This window comes from Lepisma saccharinum, chromosome 18, assembly GCF_977018435.1.
Source record: "Lepisma saccharinum chromosome 18, izLepSacc3.1, whole genome shotgun sequence".
Taxonomy (NCBI): Eukaryota; Metazoa; Arthropoda; class Insecta; order Zygentoma; family Lepismatidae; genus Lepisma; species Lepisma saccharinum.
The window spans coordinates 37,489,338-37,495,767 of NC_139246.1; the positions used below are offsets into that span (position 1 = coordinate 37,489,338).

Genomic DNA, 6,430 nt, shown 5'->3' on the forward strand with positions numbered 1-6,430 from the left:
GGCTGGGAGATCGCTAACACAAATCACAAATGAAGGTTCCTGTTTCACACGAGGTGCAGTTTTCGTGCCACCATTCGTCACCTATGGCACACTGAATCCAATCCTCGACTGTGAGTTCGCTGTACTTCTCATCACAACCAAGACAACTGCCCTCTTTCCTTTGACGTGGCCAGCTTGATACGTCTTCTTCAGCAATGATGTTCGTTTTCATCATCATACAAATAGTAGATGGCGGTACCCATCAAGTAGCTCTGCTTTCATTCTTCCGTGGAAAGATGAATGCAGGATGAATGAAACTCATACGACATACAGCAGTGATGGTTTGTCCACGTTCTCCGCTAACAACTTTCCTAACCGATCCTCTCCCCTTAACACTTATCACCTTTGGAAGTTTCGAAGGAACTGTGCGGACACAAGATTCATCCATATTAAATACACAGCATGGTTGAGGTTTACATCTATCCAATATTTGAAGACTAAAATTGGTATACGCTGTAAGTGCCACAATAATTCAAATACAGTTTTCCATGTTAAACTGTGAAATGTGCTATGCTTTATAATGTGGTAAACGTGGAATGTGACTGCTGTTAGTCCTCTAAGTGTTCAAAGGGCGAGTAAAGAGGTCGCTAGTGTGCTTGTTCTTACGGACTGATGTGCGGAACGATGCGATTTGCCGACACTTTCGATTTTGGCACTTACAACGTTTACCACTTTTATTCTTCAATTACTGCAGATTTGCCCTGCGCTGCAATCGGGAACAAAGCACGTGATGCTGTTGAGCCATTGCACAATGAAATGAAAACCAATACACAGGCGGACTCGGCATTAGTACAGCTGCCTCTATGAATCAACATCGTGATATTATCTACATTTACAGCGAAGAAGTTCTAAGAAAACTTAGTATCAAAATAAATAGCAAACACCGTAAAATTCTTCTTCCTTTCCTCTCTCAGCACAACGAACTACCAACGTGTCTTCACTAACATCCACGGCTAGCTTCCAACTTGGCGAAGTTGCGGCGGGGTACTGTCGCGCTCTCGCGACCCTATCTCGATCCTTGGCGTGCTCGTTGGCTTCTCCTCCTGAGGCAGGTTGTTAACCCCATTTATAGTGCTTTCGGGAGTTGGGAAATGCTTAGGATAGGTTTTCCGGGTATGGCCGGTAACGTGTCACCCCTCCGGGAAAATAACTTTCGAAGAAAAATTTTGTTGAGTTTCGTCAATTGTCCTGGTGTATAGTCCAATAGTCCATGGTGTGATTGATCTTGGAGATATCGTCTGCCTTGGTTCTGCAGTCATGGAATAAGAAGTTGAGTGATTCGATTAGTGAACGCCCTGTATGATGTTTTGTACCTGCCTGTGTTAAGGTGCTGTTTATGATTTACGAGCAGGAAGAGTGGAGTGTTCTTGTATATTATAATAATTTACATGTAGCATTGGTAATATTAATACCGTATATTATTATTTGTTGTCAGTATTCATTTAATGAATGCATCTCCGAACATGTCTTCCTCTGGAGAATAACAAGGCGTCGTTTGTTTTAGAGGGTATCTGTCGAACTTCCAGCTCCCTCAGCTGGGCGGAGGATTGCTTTGTATTCCGATTGTAGGCATATTCGGTCGGGCGTTTTTTGTTGATAGTTAAAAAAACCTTGACTTACTGATAGCGGTTGAAAGAGCGGTAAATTGTGCTGTGCAAGTGATTTTTATTTTCCCCTGACAGTGTGTTTCTGTAAGATGACATGAATGGTGACGTAAGATTAGAGTCAACAGGTTTTTTTTTTTTTTTTTTTTTTTTTTGTTCTTTTCTCCCTCTCTGAAAGCTTCCGGTTACAGTTCAAAAGAAATGCCTTTTGTTTTTCTTTCGAGCTAGTGAAGATACTTTGAAGTGTGGGATTGCGTTTAATTTTTATTTCAAGTTTATTTTCCAAATATTTCAAAGACGAATTTACTCAAGTAAAATGTTTCTTTTCGTTTCTATTTTGGCTGTTAGTTCATTAGTTACTAAAATGTTCGAGAAAATATACTGTTAAAAGGTCGTTATAAAGGTGCAGTGTCTATTTTATTGTTTGTAACAAAATGGATTGCCATGTCTGGGAGTGGATTTTGTTGTAGACACTTTCTAACAGATTTAATCTGGACATTTGGAGCGTGGCTACTTGCATAGTGAAATACCTGTGTGTATAATGCTGGTAGCGCCAAAGAGATGACTTTGAGTTCGGAGGCTCATATACACTGGTATCTTCAAGGTCAGTCTCAAACGTGATTCCTCATATATTTTATTATAAATGATACTTATTTCTACCTAGGTATACGACTTCATGGCATAGTGCAAAGCACAGGGGAGCACTTTACCTTTTTTACTTATATTCTTTCAATTGATTGAATTGTTTTTTTACGTCGCTTTTGTGCCACTTTTGGCTAATCGTGACGATGAGGATGTTTCATGACATGTGGAATTGATGACGGAACACTCACACATTCCCAGGTCGGGATTCGAAACCGGGACCTCTAGCGTCGTAGCGCGCTGTGCTAACCGCCTATCTTTGAAATTTTATTTGCACTATATCCATCATGCTTTAAATACAATAAACAAAATAGTAATGTGGACATTTTTTGGTCATATATGAGGTCCAACCGCTTTGTAAAATGTGTCATCTTCATGTACGTCAAACATTATCACCTCTATACTTCACAAAATGTAAGAAACGTATTCTCTAAGTATACTGGTATTGGTTCAAGCAATAAGAATCGTGCAACAATTAAATGCTACTATTTATTTTTGCAGGCTCGATATACAGACAATTTGGATAAGCACGAAAACTTGGTTGTTGAAATAAGGAGAAAGGATTGTTTCGAGTGGGTAGTTTCGTAATAGAGCTAATTGTCGTCTTAGAAACTTCAGGCCATTGTTATGAGCTCTTGATATTGTTGACATTGGTGTTCTCGCTCTGGGCGTAAGCGAGGTTGCCAGCTGATTCTTGTTGTCCGCAGTTCTTCTCCTCTCCACAGCCACTGTCCTTTCCACTGGAGAACCATCCCCAACCACCCTCGTTGCTCTCTTCGGAAGAAGAACCATGGTGCTTGTGGTGGTGGCTGGCCAGGATGGTCTGCAGCACCTGCGAACGATATGGCAGTTAGTGGCAAAAGTGACACAGAAACTAAAAGTGGTATATCTTCGACTGTACATTATATGTGTGACAATTATTCCAGAAATCCAACAGTTCATCCATACGTGAATATACTGTCACAGCACAGGGTGTCCTATAAGTCTTTGTACCCATAGATTATATAATATAGTACATAGGTATAATATTATCATTAGATATATACAGAATGAGTCAGATATATCGTTCACGTTTAAGTACGTCACGTTTACGTCATTAGCCAAAATGGCGCTGAACATGCAGAAGCAAGTTACAGTTTCAGCGTGGGAAGTTACATACCAGAATGATGGTGAAAGCCATGAGCACAGCAATGGACTTAAAATAAACAACAATTCGATGTAAGCAGTCGAAGGCAACAATGTCACGATATAAATAATGTCTCGACAATCTCACGGTAGCAATTGCCAACGCTGCAACTGTAACCTGCTTCTGCATGTTCAGCGCCATTTTGGAAAATGACGTAAGCTCGAGCGCGTGACATTTATCTGAAATTAAAGAAAAAGGAAATTTCAAGTTCAATATACCATTCAACATTTTCCTCTATATTGTACAGTAACACACTGCATTTACTTGAAATGTGTAACCATATTTCTGACTCAAACTGTGTCACATTTATCTAATATAACATACGTATGTATTTACATTATAACATAATTGCGAAATTTACATTACGTTACAGTACATAGTTTGCCCCGTGCGTTGTCGGTTGTGCACCCATACATACTTCACAAGCCGTTCCCCAGCACTGTAAGTATCTCCGTTCACATCAGCCACGGCGACAGGATACATGCAAGAAGGAGTACGGGGACTTCAGGGACAACCTATACAACTATATTGAATTGACAATGGGATGAAGGGAAATTACTTATTCTTTCCTAAAAAATAATCAGTGCTGTGGATGATTCGATTACAGTGTCTATCGTAGCTATATCTAGGAATTTTATGTTAGACAAAGCTGTTTTAAGCATTTAAAAATTAACATGACCGTTATAAAGCATTAATTTATATTACAAACGGTCAACAGTAATTAATGCCCTTTTAATGATATTTATGGTCCATACAACTGCAATGTATAACCATGATCTATAATAACCCACAGCGCGACAGCCCATGAAGGGCCATGTATTACCTACCGACTGCTGGTCTCCCTCCCACACTGTTTCTCCGTCACCTGTTATAGCGTGGAGGTCTTAGACCAGTATTGGGGTGACGGGTGATCAGCCCGACGAAACACCAGCCGTTGTTGTAGGTCTTCTTGACCGGGTTACGCTCACTCATTCGGAGCTTCCCAATTTCCTCACGATGGTGGGTTGCCACCGGCCCTATACGTAGGCCGAATAAATTCCGACCAGAGCCGGATTCGAACCAACGCCGTTACGCAGCGAACGATCTCAAGACGAGTGAACGCCTTAACCCGCTCGACTACGGAGGAGGACAACCATGATCTATCTTTATGCTAAATGAAATATTAGAATTTGAATTTGAATTTTTTTCATGTGTCTCAATACTTTTTTTACTTATTTTATATTGTTATGAAAAATTAAATATTAAAATGTAAATTTGATTTTTTTTTCATGTGTCTCAATACTCTTACATAAGTTTATATGAAAGGCCTCACACATGGCGCAGTGGTAGAGTTGTCGCATTGTACTCACGGATAGCCGGTGGAAGGACATAGTCGTTCTGGTTCCACTTTAAACTGTAGGTCCAGTCCCGATTATCCTTACTGTGCATACAGTGGACTACAAACACCAAATCAATCAATCATAAGTATAATGAGTTTAATATTCCAAGTGGTTAACAATATCACGTTCACATTTCATTCCAGTCACAGAAAAAAAACTGACGTCATGCATGCACATGCACTAAGCAAAGAAAGTATTGTATATCGTCTTTTAAAATTAACAGGCGAACTATTTAATTTTAATTGTGGAATGTACAATTTTCCGTAACTTATAACAGTGCACTTACCACACTCAAGCAGATGACGAAGAGAAGAATTGCTACCTTGGACGCTGCCATTTCTAGGATTTGGTTTTAGCTCTGTCAAGAGGGAAGAAAAAGCATCACAGTGTTTTTATTTTTTAAATTCCGAATTTCGTATATATGATGTCAAAAATTTAAACTTTACTTCACTTGTGTTCAACCTCCATCATTCGCATCCGGAGATGGTATTTCCTCAAGATTACAATTGGTTAAATCTTAATGTTTTATATTGTGTAATGATTCCTTTAATGTTAAATTCTAATGCATCAAAATTGGTTGAGAATTACATGTAGAATCGGCTATAATTTTTAAATAATTTTTACGTTGCGCAGACTTTTTATTTAGTTTAGTTTGGTTCTTGTATTTCGATAGAAATTCTGCTTCACTAAATGTAATACATTTTATTCATTAAATTAACTAATGTTCTTTGCCCGGGATATCAGTCGTAAGTTTTATACACATTATAAATATTTGATCGTCAATTTCCAATATCATTCAACTACCGTAAAAATTACTGTGATTTTTCTTCAAGTATTTGAGAGTATTACATAGTTAACCGGAATTAATATAATTTTAGTGATTCGATTTTCAAAAATATATTTACTGCAGTTTATAGTCATGTGTGTGAAGTAAAGTTATTTAAATACTTAAAGTTTGAAATGATAGATGGTAGCCAAAGCACAATTTTATTTTTATGGGACTTTTAAAATATGTTGGTCCGTGAAAAATGTCTACTAGTTCCTTGATTATATAATATGAATGAGTCTGTGTTTATTATTTCAAGCGGTTATTGAAGACATTCTACCACAGCACATAGAAGCTACAACATGGATGTGCCTATGCTCACTAAAGAAACAGTTGAATCAGGTTTATGTAAATTAACAGAGAGACTTTTAAAAATTAACGGTAGAAAATAATATTTTTTACAGTGTATACATACTCTGACTGTAGTACAGTTGTGAAGTATCTGATGCTACACATTGGTGAACCAACAGCTTAAGTACTCGTCAACAGGATGAGGAACTGCAATGGATTTTTCGTTTGGGATTTTTTTACCAAGGTCATAGTATTTTATGAAATGAAGGTGCTAAGCATTTCACACATTACCTTCAGCGTGTGTCAGAAGATCTGATAAACTTTAGTTTATCCTCGAAGTTACCTACCTTCAACAGTTAAATGGCTTCTCCTTAGCATAGTAGTTTCGATACAACTATCTTAATTGTACAATCTAAAATAACACTTATATCTCCAGTATCAGTGTGCGAGAGGCTTCGTTAAT

At 38.2% G+C, this 6,430-nt stretch overlaps 1 long non-coding RNA gene across 1 annotated transcript; it reads right to left on the minus strand.

The window, feature by feature from the left end:
- Window positions 1–2,760: 2,760 nt before the first annotated feature.
- On the minus strand, window positions 2,761–6,115 carry LOC146001989 (uncharacterized). Its single transcript, XR_014443657.1, has 3 exons — window positions 6,092–6,115; window positions 5,137–5,208; window positions 2,761–3,117 (listed from the first exon to the last, which is right to left on the minus strand). It is a non-coding gene; the product is annotated as an uncharacterized LOC146001989 (long non-coding RNA).
- Window positions 6,116–6,430: the final 315 nt, after the last annotated feature.